General features: G+C 46.5%; 1 protein-coding gene and 1 long non-coding RNA gene across 4 annotated transcripts in view; one reads left to right on the top strand and one right to left on the bottom strand.

The window, feature by feature from the left end:
* Positions 1-24,836, top strand: part of micu2 (mitochondrial calcium uptake 2) — a 572,545-nt gene that overhangs the window by 384,921 nt on the left and 162,788 nt on the right. The window lies entirely within an intron of this gene.
* Positions 4,164-18,593, bottom strand: LOC147111861 (uncharacterized). The gene is made up of 3 exons (XR_015079755.1): positions 18,503-18,593; positions 12,352-12,445; positions 4,164-6,140 (listed from the first exon to the last, which is right to left on the bottom strand). It is a non-coding gene; the product is annotated as an uncharacterized LOC147111861 (long non-coding RNA).

Genomic DNA, 24,836 nt, shown 5'->3' with positions numbered 1-24,836 from the left:
GTGTAGTGATACAACAGTGTAAACAGTGATAACCATAGTGTAACGATATAACAGCGATAACCATAGTGTAACGATAGTGAACGATAAAAGTGGTTTACCACATTCACCCCTTGTTTAGATTTGAGTCCGGCGGGGTGAAGTGTACTACCAGTTCGGGTATGTCAGTCTGTCCGGAGGCCTCGTAAGCCTTTCCGATCGTCGCAGCAGTGGCGGCGGTGATGCAGTATCCGATGTTAATGCTGGTGTCTGCGTGGTCGGCGAAGGCTCGTGGGGTTCCGGCATGCCGTCTACCTGGGCTGGATTTGGGGGGGTGGTGGGGGGTAACGGTGGTGTCTCAGGGATGCCCAAGGGTGCGAGGTCTCGTAAGGAGACTGTGTCCTCCCGCCCGTCTGGGTATGCCACATAGGCGTACTGTGGGTTGGCGTGCAGGAGGTCCACCCTCTCGACCAGGGGGTCCGTTTTATGGGCCCTCGCGTGCTTTCGCAGCAAGATGGGCCCCGGAGAGGCCAGCCAAGTTGGTAGCGTGGTTCCCGTAGTCGACTTCCTGGGGAAAACAAACATTCGTTCATGGGGGGTGGCGTTAATGGCAGCGCAAAGCAGTGACCGGATGGAATGCAGCGCTGCCGGGAGGACTTCCTGCCAGCGAGAGGTTGGGAGGCCCTTGGACTTTAAGGCTAAGAGAATGGCCTTCCAGACAGTCGCGTTCTCTCTTTCCACCTGGCCGTTCCCTCGGGGGTTGTAGCTGGTGGTCCTGCTTGCAGCAATACCTCTCGCTAGTAGGAACTGGCGAAGTTCCTCGCTCATGAAGGAGGAGCCCCGGTCGCTATGTATATAGTTCGGGAACCCGAACACGGCGAAGAGGTCGTTCAGGCATTTGATGACCGTGGTACTGGTCATGTCTGGGCAGGGGAAGGCAAAGGGGAAACGGGAGTACTCGTCAATGACGTTGAGGAAGTACACATTACGGTCAGAGGACGGGAGGGGCCCCTTAAAATCGATGCTCAAGCGCTCGAAGGGGCGGGTGGCCTTGATCAGGCTTGCTCTGTCCGGCCTAAAGAAATGCGGTTTGCATTCGGCACAGGTTTGGCAGTTCCTGGTCATGGTCCTGACCTCCTCGATGGAGTAGGGCAGGTTGCGGGCCTTAATGAAGTGGTAAAGTCTGGTGACTCCGGGGTGGCAGAGGTCGTTGTGGAGGGTCTGCAGTCTATCAATTTGCGCGTTGGCGCATGTACTTCGTGATAGAGCATCTGGGGGTTCGTTCAGTTTACCAGGCCGGTACAAGATCTCATAATCATAGGTGGAGAGCTCGATTCTCCACCTCAAGATCTTGTCGTTCTTGATTTTGCCCCTCAGCTTGTTATTAAACATAAAAGCGACCGAACGCTGGTCGGTGAGGAGGGTAAATCGTTTGCCTGCCAGGTAATGCCTCCAGCGTCGTACAGCCTCCACGATCGCCTCGGCCTCCTTCTCGACCGAGGAGTGTCAGATCTCAGGGCCCTGGAGGGTCCTTGAGAAGAAGGCCACCGGTCTCCCCTCCTGGTTAAGGGTTGTGGCTAGGGCGAAGTCGGATGCATCGCTCTCCGCTTGGAAAGGGATAGACTCATCCACCGCGTGCATTGTGGCCTTAGCAATGTCTCCCTTAATGAGGGAGAAGGCTGCGCACGCTTCTGCCGTCAGGGGGAAGGAGGCGGACTTCATGAGGGGTCTGGCTTTGTCCGCATAATTCGGCACCCATTGGGCATAGTAGGCGAAGAGCCCCAGGGTCCTCTTCAGCGCCTTTGGACAGTGGGGGAGGGGAAGCTCCATGAGGGGGCGCATTCTTTCGGGGTCGGGGCCGATGACTCCGTTCTCTACTACGCAGCCGAGGATGGCAAGGCGCGAGGTGTTAAACACACATTTCTCCTTATTGTAGGTGAGGTTCAGCTTTTGGGCCGTACGGAGGAATCTCTCCAGATTAACATCATGGTCCTGCCGGTCGCGGCCGCAGATGGTGACGTTATCTAGATAGGGGAACGTGGCTTGCAGCCCGTTCTGGTCAACCATCCGGTCCATCTCCCTTTGGAAGACCAAAACCCCGTTGGTGACGCCGAAGGGAACCCTAAGGAAGTGGTAGAGGCGGCCATTCGCCTCGAAGGCGGTATACTGGCGGTCCTCAGGGCGGATAGGGAGTTGGTGGTAGGCCGACTTAAGGTCGATGGTAGAGAATACTCGGTACTGTGCAATCTGATTGACCATATCAGATATGCGGGGAAGGGGGTATGCGTCCGGCTGGGTGTACCGGTTTATGGTTTGGCTGTAGTCGATGACTAGGCGGTTTTTATCGCCGGTCTTAACGACTACGACCTGGGCACGCCAGGGGCTGTTGCTCCTCTCGATGATGCCCTCTTTCAGGAGACGCTGCACCTCAGAGCTAATAAAAGCTCTGTCCCCGGCGCTGTACCGCCCGCTCTTGGTAGCGACGGGTTTACAGTCGCGGGTGAGGTTGGCGAACAGGGAGGGGGGCGGAACCCTGAGGGTGGATAGGCCGCAGGTGGTACGCGGTGGGCGGTTTAAAGGCTGTTGGTTGTCGACTGTGAGTGGGGGGAGGGGTCCACCGTATGCCAAAGTGACACTTTGAAGGTGGGATTGGAAATCCAGCCCTAGTAGGACGGCAGCGCAGAGTTGGGGCAGGACGAGAAGTTTAAAATTTTTATACTCCGCGCCCCTAACCGACAGGGTCACAACACAGTATCCGCTGATGTCTGTTGAATGGGACCTCGACGCCATCGAGATCCGGTTGCGCGTTGGCTGGACAGTGAGGGAGTAGTGGCTCACCGTGTCTGGATGGATGAAACTCTCCGTGCTTCCGCTGTCGAACAGGCAGGTCGTGGCGTGGCCGTTTACTTTGATGTCCATCATGGACTTGGACAGGTGATGCGGGCGAGCTTGGTCCAGTGTGACGGAGGCTAGTGTATGGCTGAGCGAGCTGCTGTAGTCTGCGGGTGAGGCTGTGGTCGGGTCTGGAGACAAGGTGGCGGTCGAGTGTGGTGAACAAAATGGCGGTGCCCACGACGTTGCATAAAATGGCGGAGAAGATGGCCGCCCCCACAACTCACATGAGGCACTGCCGGTGTCGGTGGCCTTGATCAAAGATGGCCACCCCCACGACTCTCACGAGGGGATACTGGCATCTGTGGCCTTGATGAAAGATGGCCGCCCCCACAACTCGCATGAGGCACTGCTGGTGTCTGTGGCTTTCCCCCTGCAGGCCTTCGCGAAGTGGCCTTTCTTGTGGCAGTCGGAGCAGGTCGCGTTTCTTGCAGGGCAGCGCGCCCTCGGGTGTTTCGCCTGGCCACAGAAAAAGCAGCCGGCGGCCCGATCGCGGGGCTCCGATGTCGCAGCCGGTACAGGGGGTGGCTGTCCCGATCGGGTCCGGGACGCCGACGCTGAGGTAGGTCCCAGAGGCAGCGGTGCGAGGGGTATTGCGGTCGGGGTCGGGCCCGAGTCCCAGGGTCACGCAGCACAGTACCTGGAATACGCCTCGAGGTCCCGATGGGCCACTTCCAGAGAGCGAGCGAGGGCTGCAGCTGTGTTCAGGTCGAGGTCCTTTGATTCGAGCAGTCTTTGCCGTGAGTAGTCGGACCGAAGGCCTTTCACGAAGGCATCGCGGATATTCTCTTCAGTATTTTCTGCAGCCGTTACAGCTTTAAAGTCACAGTCCCTGCCGAGTGTTTGTAGCGCCCGTAAAAATTCATCTACAGACTCTCCTGGCTGTTGCGGGCGGGATCTTAGGAGATGTCTGGCATACATAGAATTTACCGGGCTCCGGTACTGCTCTTTCAGCAGGTTGAGGGCGGCCTCGTATGTAGTAAGGTCCTGGATGAGTGCAAATACTTTAGGGCTCACTTGGGCGGTCAGAACTCTTAGTTTGGATCTCTGAGGCACGCCGGATTCTCCCAGGTAGGATTCGAAACAGCTCAGCCAGTGTTTGAAGTCGAGGGCTGAGTTTGCTGCCTGTGGGTTTAGATCCAGGTACGGCGGTCGGAGGGCTCGCAGCCAGGCCGGCTGCTGTGGCTGTTGTAGCTGGGCGTCTGACTGGTCGTTTGGCTGCTCCGTTAAAGACATTTCAAAATTTAGCCAATAAAATTGATATACCTATCAATTCACCCAATGAAAAGCGACGAGTTAAGACAGTAACTATAGGTTTTTATTGGCTAAATAACAGAGCCCACCCTCGTGGGTGATCGGATCCAACAAGGAGGAATACCAGCCAATCGACCACCTTTATACCTGGGCAAGTAGGTGGAGCCATGGGCGGAGTCAGCAGTGGTCAGCCCAGGCATAACAGCGTGGCAAGAGGCGACCTCGTGTAGTGATACAACAGTGTAAACAGTGATAACCATAGTGTAACGATATAACAGTGATAACCATAGTGTAACGATAGTGAACGATAAAAGTGGTTTACCACAACACTCTAATTACTTCTCCTTCTGTGCCCCCCCCAAGACTAGTGACCGCTGGTTATGAAAACCTAATATCTTTTATGAACTTAAATCAGTAATGCAGTTGATATTGAGCTAAATTTGAGCACAGCGCAAAAGCCGATAGCCATTATTATTTTCCTTCCTCCAATTTTCCATGCTTTTTCTCCTGTTGTTGTGAAGCTAGTGACTCATGCTGGGATACTCTTTCATAGTTGGTAGTGCTCCCAGTACCTTCCCTGAGTAGCTATGCTTCATGTGTGAGCCTGGAAAATGAACCTCAAGGACAGGGTTTCACACCTGCAATTCTGCATGTGGTAAGTTGCTGCTCTTAGCTAGACTGTTGGGGGAGACTTGCCCCCAGATTGAGAGCAGAGATGAAGTGCACACTGTGCTGTTATGTATCAAACAGCAGCTGATAACAGAGCAGCTATGATCAGGAGACAGATCACCAAATGGTGCATGGGATAGATGGGGGAAAAAAATATTTTTTGTAAAAAGGGGAAAGTTATAAATAAGAAAGCAAACACAATATGGGAATGGTAGCATTGTGGTTATGTTACTGGACTAGTAATCCAGAGGTCTGAACCACGGCAGCTGGGGAATTTAAATTCAGTTAATTAAATAAATCTGGAATAAAAAGCTAGTATCAGTAATGGTGACCATGAAACTACTGGATTGTCGTAAAAACCCAGCTGGTTCACTTTAGGGAAGGAAAACTGCCATCCTTACCCAGTCTGGCCTATATGTGACTCCAGACCCACAGTAATGTGGTTGACTCTTAAACTACCCTCTGAAATGGCCTAGCAAGCCACTCAGTTGTCAAGAAGGCAGCTCACCACCACCTTCTCGAGGGCAATTAGGGAAGGGCAATAAATGCTGCCGATGCCCCCATTCCGTAAATGAATATTTTAAAAAAACAACAAATAATGGAAGGCTTCAGAATAAGACTGCTAGTTATTAAAGAAAGAAAAGAAAGAACTTGCATTTATATAGCGCCTTTCACGACCTCAGGATGTCCCAAAGCGCTTTACAGCCAATTAAATACTTTTGAAGTGTCGTCACCATTGTATTGTAGGAATTATTATTAGATATCATCTATGAATCTATATGGAGCTATGGATAAATTTGTATTGCATTTTGTTTGAAGGATCCTTTTGTTAATTTTCAAGAATTAATTTAAAGTGGTGCAGTGTGTTAGACTAATTTAAATTCAAATATAGCATGACATGTACCTTCTCACATTGAGGTATTGCTGAGGAAAATTGAACTTGGGGTGGCTGCAGTAAAGGAAAGTAGCACCAGAACATTTTTTACAGTTTGCTTTCAGTGATGAACAAAAACTCCCAGGAATTTTTGTGACTGTTCCAATCCCAGTATAAATGTCTCACTTATTTGTAATGAAAAGCACATTTTGCAGAACACTGAACACTATTCAGTCTATATTTAGTGTAACATACCGTGTGGTGTTCCACAAAAAATGTCTGTGGCTTTCTCAAATAAGGTTGAGCGTCTGATATTGTAGCCTGACAAAATAAGATTTCCCAAGTCTATAAGAGTCTTCAAAACTATGAAGTTTGATCCATTGCTATATATAAGACTGTGTGCCAAAGCTGCTTCAGTTCATGAACGTGAACTTGCATTGACTTGCGGTTGTTGATGCCATCTTCTAGAGTAAATCTGTTTATTAGAGAATAAGAAGTAACATTAAAACGACAGTCTTGATTAGCCACAACACTTCCTTAAAAGCAACAAGCTAAATGGCAAATAACAGTACCCATTGTCTCTTTATTAATCTATGAGCACTGAACAATGTTTTCAGAATTACAAAATCGAGATTTTTTTCTCTTTATAACTGCAAAGATAATTTTCAATGTTTCTAATGCTAACTTTTAAGAAGTACAATTCGAGAAATGAAACAAAAACTGATCCACGGTACTATTCTTGGTGGGGGAATCCTGAACTAATCTTAAAATTAGAGCTAGGACTGAAATCAAGAAATATTTTTCACACAAAGGGTAGTGAAAATCTGGAACTTTCTCCCCTAAAAGTCTGAGGATGCTGGGTCAACTCAAATTTTCACGACTGAGATGGATAGATTTTTGCTCAGTGAGAGTATCAAAGGATATGGAGCAGTGGCAGGTAAATAAGGACATAAGAATTAGGAGCGGGAGTAGGCTATACAGCCCCCCGAACCTGCTCCGCCATTCAATAAGATCATGGCTGACCTTCGACCTCAACTCCATGTCTGATTCCCTTAGAGTCCAAAAATCTATCAATCTCAGCCTTTAATATACTCATCAACTGAGCAGCCCTCTAGGGTAGAGAATTCCAAAGATTCACAACCCTCTGAGTGAAGAAATTTCTCCTCCTCTCAGTCCTAAATGGCCGACACCTTATCCTGAGACTATACCCCCTAGTTTTAGACTCTCCAACTAGGGGAAACAGTCTTGCAGCATCTACCTTGTCAAGCCCTCAGAATCTTAGATGTTTCAATGAGATCAACTCTCATTCTTGTTGAGTTATAGATCAGCCATGATCTAATTGAATTGATCTAAAGGCCTTCGACACTGTCAACTGTGAGGGATTATGGAGTGTCCTCCTCAAATTTGGCTGCCCTCAAAAGTTTGTCACCATCCTCCGTCTGCTTCACGACGACATGCAAGCCGTGATCCTGACCAACGGTTCCACCACAGACCCAATTCATGTACGAACTGGGGTCAAGCAAGGCTGTGTCATCGCACCAATGCTCTACTCGATCTTCCTTGCTGCAATGCTCCATCTCACCCTCAGTAAGCTCCCCGCTGGAGTGGAGCTAATTTACAGAACAAACGGGAAACTGTTCAACCTCTGTCGCCTCCAGTCCAGATCCAAGGTTGTCCCATCCCCTGTCATCGAATTACAGTATGCAGACGATGCTTACGTCTGCGCTCACTCGGAGGTCGAACTCCAAACCATTGTCAGCACCTTCACCGAAGCATACGAGAGCATAGGCCTTACACTAAACATCCGTAAGACAAAGGTCCTCTACCAACCTGTCCCCGCCACACAGTACTGCCCCCCCCGATTATCAAAATCCACGACAAGGCCTTGGACAACGTGGACCACTTCCCATACCTTGGGAGCCTACTGTCAACAAGGGCAGACGTCGATGATGAAGCCCAACACCGCCTTCAGTATGCCAGTGCAGCCTTCAGTCGCCTGAGGAAGAGAGTGTTTGAAGACCAGGACCTCAAACCCGGCACTAAGCTCATGGTCTACAGAGCAGCAGTGATACCCGCCCTGCTGTATGCCTCAGAGACATGGATCATGTACAGCAGGCACCTCAAAGCACTGGAGAGGTACCACCAACGCTGCCTCCGCAAGATCCTGCAAATCCATTGGCAGGATAGGCGCACCCACATCAGTGTTCTTGCTCAGGCCAACATCCCCAGCATCGAAGCTTTGACCACGCTCGATCAGCTCCGATGGACGGGTCACATTGTCCGCATGCCCGACACGAAACTCCCAAAAACAAGCGTTCTACTCGGAGCTCCGGCACGGCAAGAGAGCCGCAGGTGAGCAGAGGAAATGCTTCAAGGACACCCTCAAAGCCTCCTTGAAAAAGTGTAACATCCCCACCGACACCTGGGAATCCCTGGCCCAAGCCCGCACAAAGTGAGGGAGAAGCATCCGGGAAGGCGCCGAACACCTCGAGTCTCTTCGCCGGGAGCAAGCGGAAGCCAAGCGCAGGCAGCACACCCCACCCACCCGCCCCTTCAACCACCGTCTGCCCCACCTGTGACCGACACTGTAGGTCCAGCATTGGACTCATCAGCCACCTGAGAACTCATTTTTTATGTGGAAGCAAGTCATCCTCGGTTCCGAGGGACTGCCTGAGAAGAAGAGAAGAATAATGGTAGAGCAAGCTTGAGGGGCTGAATGGCCTACTCCTGTTCCTACCTTCAATTTATATTATATGAAAAATGGGAATAGCATTGAGACATTTTGATATAAAATCCACAGGATTGTTTAAATTCAGCATTAATTTCACTGCTTTAATTTTATGGCCTGATTATCTGGATGAAGTTATATTTCTGTTCAGTTTCCAATGTATCAGTTTATAAAATCTTTTATCAACTGCCCATTTGAAGATATTTCAAGGAGCGACTCAATTTGTATTATATAATAGCATTCAGAGCCGTTCTGATAAATTCACAGGATTGTTTGAATTCCAGAATTTGTACTTGTCTCTAGTAGAGTGCTGCTTTACCTATTCTGTTTGCTGTGTCCTGCGAGCCTTTTGAACTACATATTGCAGAGATGTGTTCGGAAATCTAATTCAGTTCAGCTAAAATGCCACTGCTGCAGAACACAGATAGTTGCATTGAGGTGGACGTGCAAAGGACATTTGAAAAAGTCCCTGAAGCAGCAGTAAATCAGGACAATGCAGGTAACCTATCTGACAAAGAATGCGTCACACAACACAAATGGAGGAGCAGACTTACGCACTGAATGGCAATTAGCATGTTTGTGACCTCTCTGTTGAAAGCCCCAGTAGTCCATTATGTATACGATTATACTTACTTTCACCTAATGAGGATTGATATGTGAAAACCTTGACTGAACACTGTAGAAGTGAATAAGACCAACCCATTATATTGTCAGCCGTGGCTCAGTGGGTAGCACCCTCGCCTCCGAGTCAGAAGGTTGTGGGTTCAAATCCCCACTCAGTGACTTCAGCACAAAAATCTAGGCTGACACTTCAGTGCAGTACTGAGGGAGTGCTGCACTGTCTGAGGTGCCGTCTTTCAGATGAGACGTTCAATCGAGGCCCCGTTTGCTAAAAGATCCCATGGCACTACAGGAAACTCTTGATTTACCGGCACCTAAATAACTGGAAATCTCTGTTAACCAGCAAAATTCAGGAGTAGGTTCAGGTAAGTTTTACTTCATATTAGTGGCCGTTCCTGGATCTGTGGCTGTGTAACCGGGGTTCCTGCACCTGTTGCTAAGCAACAGGGATGCCTGGATCTTGTGGCCGGCGTTCCTGCACCTGGGGAAGCCTGGCTCTCGTACCTTTTACTATATCTCTCTGTAATCCGGACTTTTTGATAAACCGGCACCACGCCAGTCCCGTCGGTGTCAGGTAAAAGAGAGTTTCCTGTATTTCAAAGAGCAGTGGAGTTACCCCGGTGTCCTGGCCAATGTTTATCCCTCGATCAACATCACTAAAACAGATAATCTGGCCATTATCACATTGCTGTTTGCTGTGCGCCTATTGGCTGCAGCGTTGCCTATATTACAATGGTGACTACACTCCAAAAGTACTTCATTGGCTGTGAAGCGCATTGGGACGTCCGACGGTCGTGAAAAGCGCTATATAAATGTAAGTCTTTCTTTAAAACTTGGTATTGTTGCAGTAAGATGCATTACCAGTACCTGTTACTGTCTGTCACTGAAATTAGTTTCACATTTTGCAAAATGCATGGTGCTTTGCAACAGAAAGGGAGCGTCAACTTTGGATCTCCCCCTCCCCTACCCCCCCTGCCCCCACCCCCGTGACATTTTACCTAAGTATTCCTCAGATTCTCATTATTGACTGGGTCACCAAGAACTGTATTTGGCACAGAGAGGTCCTGAGCCAATATAGAACGAGCACTTGAAAAGACTGCTACAGCATTTCATAGTAGCCCAAGAGCATCGTTAATGTTCCAGAAACAGGCATTTCAGGCATGGTTGATTCCGTGGGTAGAGCACGTGCAGTTTGGAGAGGATGGTTTATTTTTTTAATCAGGAGGGATGAAATTGCAGAGTGTACTTTTATACCTGTCATCATTGCTCATCATCTTTTCAACTTCCACATGCAAATAAATACTCAGTCATCCAGCAACAGTTCAGGTCTCTTTAAGCATTTTGTGCCTCATTGGATGCTTTTCTCCACCCCTATTGTATTCAAGACCTGACCCTGACATGCACCATGATTATTTTTCCTCATATTGTTGTCAGCAATTATGATGGTCGCCAATGGAGGTGGAAAGCATCCATCATGTTTTTTAAAATTAGTCTTTTTATACATTTTGAAAATATTGAAGTTGTAATAATTTTGATGCAAAAGTTCTGTCACAGCTTTTGCAAAAGCAAAGGTTAGATCTAAAGACAGACATATGGGGGGAAAGTTGGCCCACGCCCCCTTTGGGGCGATAAATTTTAGCGCCCCGATAAAGTTAGCGCCCCCACTGCAAGCGCTCCCCCTCCCTCTTGGGGTGCTCCCATTGAATATCGCGGTACTACGTGCAGCAGCGCCATGCGCGTTGACACGTAGCGTCGTGGTATTGCTGGCCTTCCTCCCCTGATTAAAGAGGAGGGGCCTAGCGCAGCGTGCACCGGGGCCCTGCTGGACCACTGGGGAGCGAGGTGCTGGCAAAAGAGCCCGGCACTCGAGGACTGCCGGGCTGACGGATCACAGCCGGCACCCTGCAGAAGGAGGCCAGAGAGGGCAGGTGCTGGCAGGCGGCCCCAAAAAAATGGCCGCCCGGCACCTGCCCTTTAATTATCGCTGCCCCGGCCACAAAAACGCCACCCTGACCCTGTCAGACATAGCGTCCGGTGGTAGGTCAGGGGGCACGAGCCAAATTTGCAGCCGGGGCGCTGCGCACGGTGATGACATCATCACCGGAGGCACAGTGCCGCAGGGTGCTACCGGCTACTGCCACCGCTAACCTCCCGCTGAATTTCGTGGGAGGCGTTTGCGGCGCCACTCCCGGGCACTGGTTGCTTTGCACCCTGTTAGTCCCCTCGGGGCGCTAACAGGAAGCGCAAAGCAACCAAAATTTTCCCCCATAGAATCATTACGGCACTGTAGGAGACCATTCGGCCCATCGAGCCCATGCCGACTCTCTGCAAGGGCACTTCAGCTAGTCCCACACCCCTGCCCTTTCACTGTAGTCCTGCAACAAAAATTTCCTTCAGATACTTATCTAATTCCCTTTTGAAAGCCACGATTGAGTCTTCCTCCACCACCCTTTCAAGCAGTGCATTCCAGATCACAACCACTCACTGCGTAAAAAAGATTTTCCTCATGTCGCCTTTGGATCTTCTGCCAATCACCTTTAAATCTGTGTCCTCTGGTTCTCGACCCTTCCACCAATGGGAACAGTTTCTCTCTACTCTGTCTAGACCCCTCATGATTTTGAACACCTCTATCAAATCTCCTCTCAACCTTCTCTACTCTAAGGAGAACAACCCCAGCCTCTCCAGTCTATCCACGTAACTGAAGTTCCTCATCCCTGGAACCATTCTTGTAAATCTTTTCTGCACCCTCTCTAAGGCCTTCCTAAAGTGCAGTGCCCAGAATTGCATACAATACTCCAGCTGTGGCCGAAACAGTGTTTTATAAAGGTTCATCATAATTTCCTTGCTTTTGTACTCTATGGGCTGGATTTTATCAATGGAGGCGTGTAGGAGGCAGGACTACAACTTTTGGGGTTGTAGTCCCGCCTCCATCGAGTTGTGGCCAATCCACTCGATTTTCACTTGATTGACCTTGTTGAGATTAAGGGCCACCCGGCAACAGGTGACGTCACAGATTGACATTTCATCTGTCAAGAGCTTTTGACAGATGAAGTATCAGCGTTTGACAGCTCTTTGAAGCTGCCAAACACTGACAATCTGTACTCTAAGTTAATTCCTTCCTCTCAGGCTGATTTAGAGGTCTCTCCAGAACAGAAAGCAGAATGCTGCAGATTTTGACAGCTCGCAGCCATTCTGCTTTCTGTGCCGGTGAGATGAGGGACTCCCGAGACCTGAAGGAAGGAAGGCTGCATTAGTAAGAAAAGGTAAGTAAAACTTATTTAAACACTTTACACACACCAAACACATTTACCTCTGCACTCATGCACCCATCACTCACCTGAACACCGGACATCTTGAACCCTCCCAAGTCCTTCAGCCCGACGGTCCACCTCGCTAACTTGGCGTGGGTTGGAGCCATCGGGTAGCCCACACTTCAGGGATAAAAATAGTGGTTAGGCTAAAAACTACCTGGTAACAGGCAGTTAATTGGCACTAATCCCCTTCCCGCCTCGGGGAGGCGGCTCCCAGCACAGGTTGGGTACCCGCCTCCTTTGAAACTGGCATGGGGGCGGGATGGGTTTGTGCCCCACAATTTCGCGATTTTAACCCACCACATGCCTCCAATCCCGCCTCAACAGCCTGATGAAATTCGAGCCCTAGGTCTCTATTTATGAAGCCCAGGATCCCGTATGCTTTTTTAACCGCTTTCTCAACCTGCCCTGCCACCTTCAACCTTGCACATATACCCCCAGGTCTCTCTGTTCCTGCACCCCCTTTAGAATTGTACCCTTTAGTTTATATTGCCTCTCCTCGTTTTTCCTACCAAATATATCACTTTGCACTTCCTGCATTAAACTTCATCTGCCACGTGTCCGCTCATTCCACCAACCTGTCTTATGTCCTCTTGAAGTCTATCCCTATCCTTCTCATTGTTCACTATACACCCAAGTCCAAGTCATTAATATATATAAAAAAAAGCAGTGATCCTAGTACCGACCCCTGGGGAACACCACTGTATACCTTCCTCTAGTCCGAAAAACAACCGTTCACCACTACGCTCTGTTTCCAGTCACTTAGACAATTTTGTATCCATGCTGCCACTGTCCCTTTATTCCATGGGCTTCAACTTTGCTGGCAAGCCTATTATGTGGCACTTTATCAAACGCCTTTTGGAAGTCCATATACACCACGTCAACCACATTGCCCTCATCAATCCTCTCTCTTACCTCATCAAAAAACTCAATCTAGTTAGTTAAATACGATTTGCCTTTAACAAATCTGTGCTGGCTTCCCTTATTTAATCCACACTTGTCCAAGTGACTGCTAATTTTGTCCCGGATTATCGTTTCTAAAAGCATCCCCACCACCGAGGTTAAGCTGACTAGCCTGTAGTTGCTGGGTTTATCCTTACACCCTTTTTTGAACAAGTTGCTGGGTTTATCCTTGCACCCAATTTTGAATAATTATATGATAACTATAAGGCGGGAATAATACAGAAGAAAACAATGAGAAATATAGAGAAAGAAAACAAAAATGGAGATTAGGAAGGCTGAGGACATAGGCTCCAGAGGAATAATATTGAAGTTTATTGATGAAATCAAATTAGGGGGCATGGTAAACTGAGAAGGATGCAGGCAATTTCAGGAGGACATAGATTAACAATGGGCAGATAGGTGACAGATGCAATTCAATCCAAAGAAATGGGAAAAAGAACAGTGCAATGGTCTGATGGATTTCTAGATTTTATATATAGGGACATTGAATATAAAAGCAATGATATTGGCCGAGAAATTGCAGTCGAAGGCGTACCTCCGGAGTACGCCTCCGACCCGCGAAACATTTACAAAATTACCTGCTGGCGCCCAGGCTGTGAATAGTTGTGGTCTCGGGCCTCGAAGCGGAGTGCGGCGTAATGGCCCATGGATCCCAGGGACGCAGTCGGTTGGGAAGCATACCTGTGATCGCGTGGGCCCGGTCCTCCAATGACAAAGGAAAATTCTATTGCAATCATTTATGAAGGGAATTCCCAAATGATATGCAATGGAAGCCCCAAATCTAATATTATACAATGTACAGAATTGTAATTTTATTCATAAGTTCCTTCATTGCACCAACCTCAATAAAAAAAATTATTTTTTGATCATTTTAAACATCATTAAGACTGTAATGCGGGAGAATATTTGCATAAGCTCATTTAATAAAGTGTATGTGCAAAATTTGGATTTTTAAATGTTTTATTTAAGCCTTAGATATCCCCTTACACTGATGCAAGCAGGCCCCTTACCTGCTTGCATCAACCGTAAGACTTGTGGGCAATTGCTGGCCCCATGGATGGCCTGTCAACACATACGCGCATGCAGAAATCAGGAACTTGCAGGGCATGTCAAAGAGACAGACACCACACTTGCAGGGCCATTATGTTAAATTTGCACAAGATATTGGTTAGGCCACAAGTTAGATATTGCATGCAATTCTGGGCACCCCGTTATAGGAACAATATTAGAGCCCTGGAGGGGACACAGCTTAGATTTACTAGAATGATACCAGAAATGAGAGATTATAGTTATGAAGAAAGGCTGAAAAAGTGGAACAGAGAAGTTTAGGGGGGATCCAGTAGACGTGTTACGAATAATGAAAGGTTTTGAGAGCGTAAACAGTGAAAGATGGTTTCCACTGCTCGGTGAATTTGTAACGAGGAGCATAGACTGAGGATTATTACTAAAAGAACAAAGAGGGAAATTAGAAGGATTTTTTTTCACGCAGCCTCCTAGTAGAACATGAAATGCTTGGCCATAGGTGGCTATTGAGGCACATTTAAAATACAATTGAATCAGTGTTTGTAAAGGAATAATATAAAATGATACAACAACAACTTGTATTTATATAATGCCTTTAACATAGTAAAACATCCCAAAGCGCTTCACAGGAGCATTATCAAACAAAATTTGACACCGAGCCCACATAAGGCAATATTAGGGCAGATGACCAAAAGCTTAGTCAAAGAGCTAGGATTTAACGAGCGTCTTAAAGGAGGAAGGCATAGCTGCCAATGGTGGAGCGCCTAAAATCAGGGATGCTCAAGAGGCCAGAATTGGAGAAGTGCAGATATCTCGGACGGTTGTAGAGCTCGAGGAGATTACAGAGATAGGGAGGGGCGAGGCCATGGAGGGATTTGAAAACCAGGATGAGAATTTTAAAACCAAGGCGTTGCTTAACTGGGAGCCAGTGTAGGTCAGCGAGCACAGGGGTGATGGGCGAACGGGTTTTGGTGTGAGTTAGGACACAGGCAGTAGAGTTTTGGACGACCTCAAGTTTACGTAGGGTAGAACGTGGGAGGCCAGCCAGGAGTACAGTGGAATAGTCAAGTCTAGCAGTAACAAAGGCATGGATGAGGGTTTCAACAGCAGCTGAGCTGTGATGGGGCAGAGACCGGCGATGTTAGAGGTGGAAATAGGCGGTAGCAAAATACTGCAGATGTTGGAAATCCGAAATAACAACAGAAAATGCTGGAAAAACTCAGCAAAAACTGGCCTGCTGAGTTTTTCCAGCATTTTCTGTTGTTATTTGGAAATAGGCGGTCTTAGTTATGCTGCGGATATGTGGTCAGAAGCTCATCTCGAGGTCAAATATGACACCAAGGTTGCGAACAGACTGGTTCAGCCTCACAATTGCCAGGGAGAGGAATGGAGTCGGTGGCTGGGGAACAGAGTTTGTGGCGGGGACCGAAGACAATGGCTTCGGTCTTCCCAATATTTAGTTGGAGGAAATTTCTGCTCATCCAGTACTGGATGTCGGACAAGCAGTCTGACAATTTAAAGACAGTGGAGGGGTTGAGAGAGGTGGTGGTGAGGTAGAGCTGAGTGCTGTCAGTGTACATGTGGAAACTGATGCTGTGTTTTCGGATGATGTCGCCGAGGGGCAGCATGTAGATGAGAAATAGGAGGAGGCCAAGGATAGATCCTTGGGGGACACCAGAAGTAATGGTGCAGAAGCAGGAAGAGAAAGGTGATTCTCTGGCTACAACTGGATAGATAGAAATGGAACCAGGCGAGTGCAGTCCCACCCAGCTGGACGATGCTGGAGAGGCCTTGTAGGAGGATGGTGTGGTCAACCGTGTCAGAGGCTGCAGACAGATCAAGAAGTACGAGGAGGGATAGTTTACCTTTGTCACAGTCACATAGGATGTCATTTGTGACTTTGATAAGAGCAGTTTCGGTACTGTAGTGGGGTGGAAACCTGATTGGAGGGATTCAAACATGGAGTTCTGGGAAAGATGGGCATGGATTTGGGAGGCAACAGCATGTTCAAGGACTTTGGAAAGGAAAGGGAGGTTGGAGATGGGGCGGTAATTTGCAAGGACAGAGGGGTCAAGGGTTGGTCTTTTGAGAAGAGGGGCGATGACGGCAGATTTGAAGGAGAAGGAGACAGTATCTGAGGAGAGAGAACCGTTAACAATATCAGCTAACATGGGAGCCAGGAAGGGAAGTTGGATGGTCAGTAGTTAAGTGGGAATAGGGTCAAGGGTGCAGGAGGTGGGTCTCATGGACAAGATGAACTCGGAGAGGGCATGAGGGGAGATGGGAGAGAAACTAGAGAAAGATGTGATTTCAGGTCTAGGGCAGTGGGGAACCTTAGAGGAAGTTTGGCTGGGCGTGCTGGGGAAGGGAGAGAAGAGGCAGAGTCAGATGGTCTCAATCTTAGTGACAAAGAAGTCCATGAGCTCCTCGCACTTGTTGTTGGAGGTGAGGGTGAAGAAGACAGGGGCGAGGGGCTAGAAAAGACGGTTTGCAGTAGAGAAAATAAGCCAGGGAAATGGCGTTAGTTACAGTTGAAGGATTAGCACCAGCACAGGCACAATGAGCCAATTGGCCTCCTTCCGTGCTGTAATTTCTATGATTCTACGTTTTTTAGCTTCACCGACCACTTGGTGGGTAAACGCAGCCTGTGGTGTGATACTCGCAAGGTTTGATCTCATCTTTCCAAAGCTCGAACCCTATCATCTTCCCATTACAGCATTGGGATTTTCTTTTAATGAATCCGGCATCCTCGCTTCAACCACATTTTCTGGAAACCCTTTCGAGCTGTTGATCACCCTCAGTTATTTTTGTCTATAAAAGTGTCTTGAGTTTAATTTCTCTCAGTAAATCACTTACTGATTTTTACTTGCCACTGCATGCTTCTTCCAGTGATGAGCACAAAACATTTGCCTTCTACATAAATAGAAGACTTATGCCAGTGTATAGAATTGTTGTTTGAGTGGGAAGTAAATCCATTACTAAACAGAGTTTATCAAATTGGGTTACAGAATATGTCTTTTCCTTTACTGGTCAGGAGCCCCCAGGGAAAGGTAAACGCATTCTATCTCTGGTGTTGCCATCTTGTGCTAACATGTGAGAGGATGAGCAGGTTCCCAATACTGTTTACAAGGTTGCTACTTGGAGTAACGTTCCTGCTTTCACTTAGCATTATAGTCTAGATTTGATGGTGCACTTTGGCACAGCTGTGTTCTAACCTAGTCTTAATATTTAGATCAGGGGGTTCCTGCCCTTTGTTTTCCCACTGCTTTGCTATTTTTTTCTGTATGTGGAGTTTGAACAAATGAAGAAGACTGGTTCAATTGCCCAACATAGTTAAAGACTTTCACATATATTTGAATACAGTTCAATCAATATGTACAAAGCTCTGGTTCTTCCTTCCTTCTGGTTTTCTGAGCCCAGGTGTCGGCTTAGACTCACCCCGAGTTCAAGCCTCACTCCAGAGTCTTGAGCACATAATCTCGACTGACACTTCAGTGCCAGAGGGAGTGCTGCACTGTCAGAGGTACTGTCTTTCAGAATTTAATCCTGAACCCTGCCCTCTCACTCCTGAGAGGCAGTGTGGCTTTAATAGGGGATTTTAACTTCCATATAGACAGCGAGCTCATGTCAGAAAGATAACAAATTTCTTGAGCGTGTTCAGGACGGTTTTCTGCATTGGCCCAGAAATTGGTGTCGGGGGCTTCCCGCGGGTACAAGCCCCCGACCTACACTTACATAGCGCGCCGACAGTTGAAGCCTGGCCCTGCGTGGATTTCCTGTCAGTGGCCCGGTTCAGCTCCCGGCGCGCTGTGCTTACGTGATCCGGTGGCGTAGTTAGTTCGATGAGCCGGCTGGGATCACATGAGCACTGGGCAACCAATCGGAGGTTGCAAAAGTTCATTCATGAGTTTGATAGTAAGAACTGTCAAACTCATGAAAACTCCGGGTGCCCAAAACAGTACTTAAACTTCAAATAAAAGTTTTTAAAAATCCCACTAATTAAATGAACTATTAATAACTGTAAAAAACTATTTTAAACAATTATTCAAATTTTCGAGAAAAAAAAAAATTTAACAAATCGGGTCTAAAAATACTTACCTTACTGTAAAGTCTTTAAAAATAATAAACCTGTGGAAAAAAAATTCTAACTTTAATTGATAGACCACTTACCTTTTAAAACTAAGTACTTACGTCTGCTTTTTTCTCGCGTAAAAACTGGAGGCCTTATCGCACGGGCAACCCTGTTTTAAAAAAAAAAGGAATTTCAGTGCGCACGCGCAGACTCCTGCGCGCACGTGTTCCACCTCTGAACCCCTTGGTTCAGAGGAAAGGAAATGCCGGTTTTCCGCGCATGCGCTGTGCATGCTGAAAACCGGCACTTCCATCGGGCCCACGCGTGAGTACACGGTGCTTACTCACGCATTGGGACCCGAATTACTGGGCCACCTAGAACCAACAAGGGGGCAGGCCATTTTAGATTTAATAATGAGCAATGAGTCAGATTTAGTTAACAGCTTAATGGTGCGTGAACATTTATCTAATAGTGACCATAATATGATTCAGTTCAATGTTGTGTTTGAAAGAGAGAAACCCAAAACAGCTACTAAGATTCTAGATTTAGGTAAGGCCGACTTTAACGGGATGAGACCGAGACTGTCCACAGTAATACAATAGCAAAATACTGCAGATGCTAGAAATCTGAAATAACAACAGAAAATGCTGGAAATACTCAGCAGGCCAGGCAGCATCCGTGGAGAGAGAAACAGAGTTAACGTTTCAGGTCGAAGACCTTTCATCAGAACTGGAAAGAAGCAGGAAATGGAGCAGATTTAAAAGCAAGTGTAGTGGCTGGGAAATGGGGGAGGGGATGAAAGAACAAAAGGGAAGGTCTGTGATAGGATAGAAGGCAGGAGAAGTAATAATAATAATAATTCAACTTTATTGTCATTGTACAATGCACAAGTACATGAACAACAAAATGTGATCTTGCAAGCTCCCATGAGTCCCGTACAAATAACATTAACATTAAACGTAAATAGCACCGTCCTGGGAGAAGCAAAGCCGCTGCGTCTGTGCGCGCCGCCATTCCATTTCCACCATTCCTCCTGTCCGACAATCTTCAGCCCAACACCCGGGCCTGCTCACCAGCCGCCCCTCCCGGGGCTCCTTCCGTGATCTTCTCACCAACCGCCCCTCCTTGGGGCATTAAGAGATATTCAAGGCAAGAGAGGTTAAGAAACAAAGGATGGCTCTGGATGAAGTGTAAATTGCGCTGGCAGAATGAAAGACAGCTGCCATGTGGGAGGGGAAAAAAAGCACAAACAAAAAGTGTGGATAAAAAATATAAATGTGATAGGGGCCGAGGTTATGATCTGAAATTGTTGAACTCTATGTTGAGTCCAGAGGGCTGTAGAGTGCCTAATCAAAAGATGAGGTGCTGTTCCTCAAGCTTACGTTGAGCCTCCATGGAACAATGCAAGAGGCCGAGGATGGTGAGGTCAGAGTGGGAATGGAGCGGTGAATTAAAGTGACAGGTGACCGGAAGCTCAGAGTCCCCCTTACGGACTGAACGGAGGTGTTCCGCAAAGCGGTCACCCAATCTGCGTTTGGTCTCCCCAATGTAGAGGAGACCACATCGTGAGCAGCAAATACAATATATTAAATTGCAAGAAGTACAAGTAAATCGCTGTTTCACCTGGAAAGGGGTGTTTGGGGCCCTGGACAGTGGGAAGGGTGGAGGTAAAAGGACATGTGTTGCATCTCCTGCGCTTGCACGGGAAGGTGCCGGGCGAAGGGGAAGGGGTGCTGGGGGTGATGGAGGAGTGGACTAGGGTGTTGCGGAGGGAGCAGTCCCTACGGAATGCTGAAAGGGGAGGTGAGGAAAAGATGCGTTTGGTGGTGGGATTACGCTGGAAATGGTGGAGGATGATCCGTTGAATGTGGAGGCTGGTGGGGTGAAAGATGAGGACAAGGGGAACTTTATCGTGGTTCCAGGAGGGAGGGGCAGGGGTGAGGGCAGAAGTTTGGGAGATAGAACCACTGTAGAGGGGAATCCTCGATTGAGGAAAAAGGAAGACATGTCGGAAGCACTGGTATGGAAGGTGGCATCGTCAGAGCAGATGCGTCAAGCAAACTGGGCAAGTCTGTTAATGGGTAAAACCACAGATGACCAGTGGGATGTGTTCAAAAAAAAATATAATGTGATACAGAACCAGTTTATACCCCTAAGGGGCAAGAGCACTACTTGTTAAAAAAAAAAACAGACATGGACGACTAAAGAGATAAGGGACAGCATAAAACTAAAAGAAAAAGCTTACAAGAATGCAAAAAATAGCACATATCCTGGCAAATGGGAGAGATACAAAGAACAACAAAGGATGACAAAACAAAACAAGCAAGAGCTACAAAAAGGGTGTATGAAAAGCAAGGACTGTCAAATTCAACACTTTTTTACAATTATTTTAGGAAAAATAGGGCGGTCAAGAGCAATGTGGATCCCTTAAAAACTGACTGGTGATAATATAAATGAAAATCAGGAAATGGCAGACATGTTAAATAATTACTTTACGTCAGTATTTACAGTGGAGGAAGAGAATAGCATAGCAGACATCCCAAGGAAACTAATTTTGAATCAGGGATGAGAACTCACCATAATTAACGTAAGCAAATTAACAGTAATGAAGAAAATAATGGCACTCAAGAGTGACAAATCCCAGGACCAGATGGTTTCCATCCCAGGGTTTTAAAGGAAGTAGGTGAGAACATTGCAGATGCCCTAACGATGATCTTCCAAAGTTCTCTCGATTCAGGAACCGTTCCTTTTAGATTGGAAAATTGCACATGTCACTCTGCTATTTAAGAAAGGTAAGAGAGGGAAACCAAGGAATTATAGACCAGTTAGCCTAACATCTGTTGGGAAATTACTAGAGTCTATAATTAAGGATAAAGTGACTGAAAACCTTGAAAACTTTCAGCTGATCAGAGAGAGCCAGCATGGAGTTGTCAAGGGTAGGTCATGCCTGTCGAACCTGATTGAATTTTTTTGAAGAGGTGACTAAAGTAGTGGACAGTGGAATGTCTGTTATTTATATGGACTTCCAGAAAGCATTCGATAAAGTCCTTCATAGAGACTGTTAACTAAAGTTGAAGCTCATGGAATTGAGGGCAAATTATTGACCTGGTTAGGAGATTGTCTGAGTGGCAAGTGAGAAGGGATAATGGGCAGGTACTCAAATTGGCAGGATGTGACTAGTGTCCCACAGGGCTCTGTGTTGGGGCCTCAATTATTCACCATAGTTATTAACAACTTAGATAACAGGATACAGAGCCACATATCCAAGTTTGCCGATGGCACAAAGATAGGTGGCATCGTAAGCAGTATAGATGGAAGCATAACATTACAAAGAGATATTAATAGATTAAGTGAATGGGCAAAACTCTGGCAAATGGATTTCATTGTAGGCTAGTGTGAGGTCATCCACTTTGGACCAAAAAAGGATCAGGGTACTTTCTAAATGGTGAAAAGCTAAAAACAGTGGAGGTCCAAAGAGACTTTATGGGTCAGGTACATAGATCATTAAAATATCAAGGACAGGTACAACAAATAATCAGAAAGGCTAACGGAATGCTGGCCTTTATATCTAGAGTACAAGGGGCTAGAAGTCATGCTACAGCAATACAAAACCCTGGTGAGACCACACCTGGAATACTGAGTGTAGTTCTGGGCACCACACCTTAGGAAGGATATATTGGCCTTGGAGGGAGTGCCGCGTAGGTTTACCAGAATGACACCCGGACTCCAAGGGTTAAATTACAAGGAAAGATTATGCAAACTAGGGTTGTATTCCCTAGAATTTAGAAGATTTGATCAAAATTTTCAAGATATTAAGGACAACTGATAGGGTAGATAGAGAGAAACTATTTCCGCTGGTTGGAGTATCTCGGAGTGAAGTTAAGAAACACTTCTAGACGCATAGGGAGGTAGAGATTGGAACTCTCTTCTGCAAATGGCAGTTGATGCTGGGTCAATTATTAATTTTAAATCGGAGATTGATAGATTTCTGTTAACCAAAGGTATTAAGGAATATGGGGCAAACGCGGTTATATGGAGTTAGGTCACAAATCGGCCATGATCTCATTGAATGGTGGAAAAGGTTCGAGAGGCTAAGTGGCCTACTCCTGTTCCTGTGTTCCTATAAGCGGTATGCGTGTCTTACATTTAGGGAGGTGCCCATAATGCCCAATGTCTAACGACGTGTTGTCATAACCCAGGGATATAACGGTAGTACCTCGTTGTGATCTAAACTGGATATTCATGTCATTCAATACAATTCACTTTATTGGCATGATAAGGTACATCTTATGTTGCCAAAGCATCAAAATACATTTATGGTTGAACACATAAACGCGGTTCCATTCATACAGTGTATAAACAGGTATATCCCTGAGTTTATAAATATATTTTCGCCTTGTTTATACGCACCCCTACATGCACATCTCCAATCTTTTCAAAGATGGATTGAGAAAACACTTGGTAAGACTAGACCACTTTCAGATCGTTTAAGCTAGTTTATTTCACAGCAAGTGAACAAAGCAACACTTTAGGATTAGTCTCACTTAGTTCAATTGGCGCAACTTTTCTTCACATAATAATACAAAATAATTAACATGCTATGCTTCCCCACGTCAGTGCATCGTCTCCCTTAACTGAAATAAAACAACTTGTAACTCCCCCCCCACCCCAGAATTTAACCTCATGAGTCCGAAGAAAGCTTGCCCTCTCAGCTTTCCTTCGAAAACCCTGACTGCCAGTGAGTATTTCTATCCTATTCTCACCCTCTGCTCACAACCAGCGGGGAGGCCCTATGCCAGACAACCCTTGCCGGGTGCCTGGGATCAGTGACCGCCTAACACAATGGGTATGAGGTGTTTATTGATTACTGAGACAGGCTAATTAATTGTTCATTGTTTTCTGCCTTTACAGAAACAGTTTCAATGCCAAGCCCTTTTATTTTGGTGCTTTTGAAAAAATTTATATGACTAGAGTTTGCTTTAAAATCCCAACATTTAAATGCAACTTTTTTTTAAATTCCTTTCTGTGGGGGAATGGTCAAAAAATCCTGAAATATGTCACCGTCCTAATCTTTCATTTTGCTTCTTTTCTATATTTCTTATAATTCTCATATTTTCTTCATTATCCCCCTATAATTATCATATGTCTCTTTTTTTTAAATTTCAGTTTTGTTCTGACTTCTATTTATCCATGGAATCCCCCACCTTAAACATACCCTCTATACTCGTAGTCAGAGTGTGTTTAACCTGTACCTTATCCATCTCGTATTTAAATAGCTTCCATTGCTGGGCTACTGTTTGATCTGACAATTTTCCAGCCACTGAAATGAGGTAATTTCCAGTCCAGCACTTTTATCTTGGACTTCTCCTTGCTTTTTATATTTTCAATGTGAAACTAATTTAGATACGGTCACTATTACCCAAGAGTTCTCCGGTCACTTATTTGTCCTGCTTCATTACTTAGAGCAAGATTCAGCATTGCATCCTTCGTTACCTTGTCATAGGCACCATTTAGCAAGTCGCTTTTATCATTCTTACCCATTTTGTACGCAAGTAATAAGGTTTTGCATTCAGCCATTCTTTTAGACATCCACTAGTCTTCAGTCCTTCCTTTGACTAGATTCTGCTTAGATCCAACTTCCTTGTACCTACTGGCTCCCAAAACTGCCGGCTTGCAGCAGATATGTGGAAAGGAGCTCTCCCCTTCCTCACCCAACTCCTAAGGCTGCTTCACATCCCTGTGTATCAATTATTTTCACCCAAACTACCTTGATTGCTGCACAAGGACTGGTTGAAATAAATCTGAAGTTTTGCGATACTCAACATTAATCCAATGGAGACGTTGCTTCCCTTTTTCCTCCAACAGGTGTTTACCTACCCACCCAATCAATGAAATCTTGCCTGACTCTAGCTGGGAGCTCTGTGTGCATCTATCACCCATGAAGTCATCCAAGTGGTACCTGAACCAGTACCGTACAATGGGTGGCCATCGCAGTTGGGACTTGTGCATCGTGCTGTGTCAGACACAAGTTGTCACAATGGCCCAGAAATTCCAGTCGGAGGCTTCCCGCGGGCGTAAGCCCCCGACCTGCACAAACGAACCGCGCCGACCGTAATGCTCTGGGCCGGCATAGAATTCCGTTGATGTGCCTCCTCAAACTGCCGGTGTGCAGGGCACGTGTATCCCAGGGGTGCAACTGGTTCGCAGCATCCCTGGGATCACGTGGGCCATGGGGAGTCAATCAGAGCAGAGAATCTCCATTCATAGATTTGACAGGAAGATCAGCCCCAAAACATAAGTAAAACTTCAAATAATTTTTTTTTTTTTAAACACATTTTTTAAATGACTATTTAAATTTTTGAAAAAATTAATTAAAGTTTTTAACGGGGCTAAAAATAAACTTAGCTTTCTTTAAAGTATTTTAAAATGATAAATCAGTGGGAAAAAAAATTT

The sequence above is a fragment of the Somniosus microcephalus genome, chromosome 10 (assembly GCF_052327205.1).
Source record: "Somniosus microcephalus isolate GS21.2 chromosome 10, FLI_Smic_1.0, whole genome shotgun sequence".
NCBI classification, from domain to species: Eukaryota; Metazoa; Chordata; class Chondrichthyes; order Squaliformes; family Somniosidae; genus Somniosus; species Somniosus microcephalus.
The sequence above is the reverse complement of the archived record's forward strand: the minus strand, read 5'-3'. Positions and strand labels throughout refer to the sequence as shown.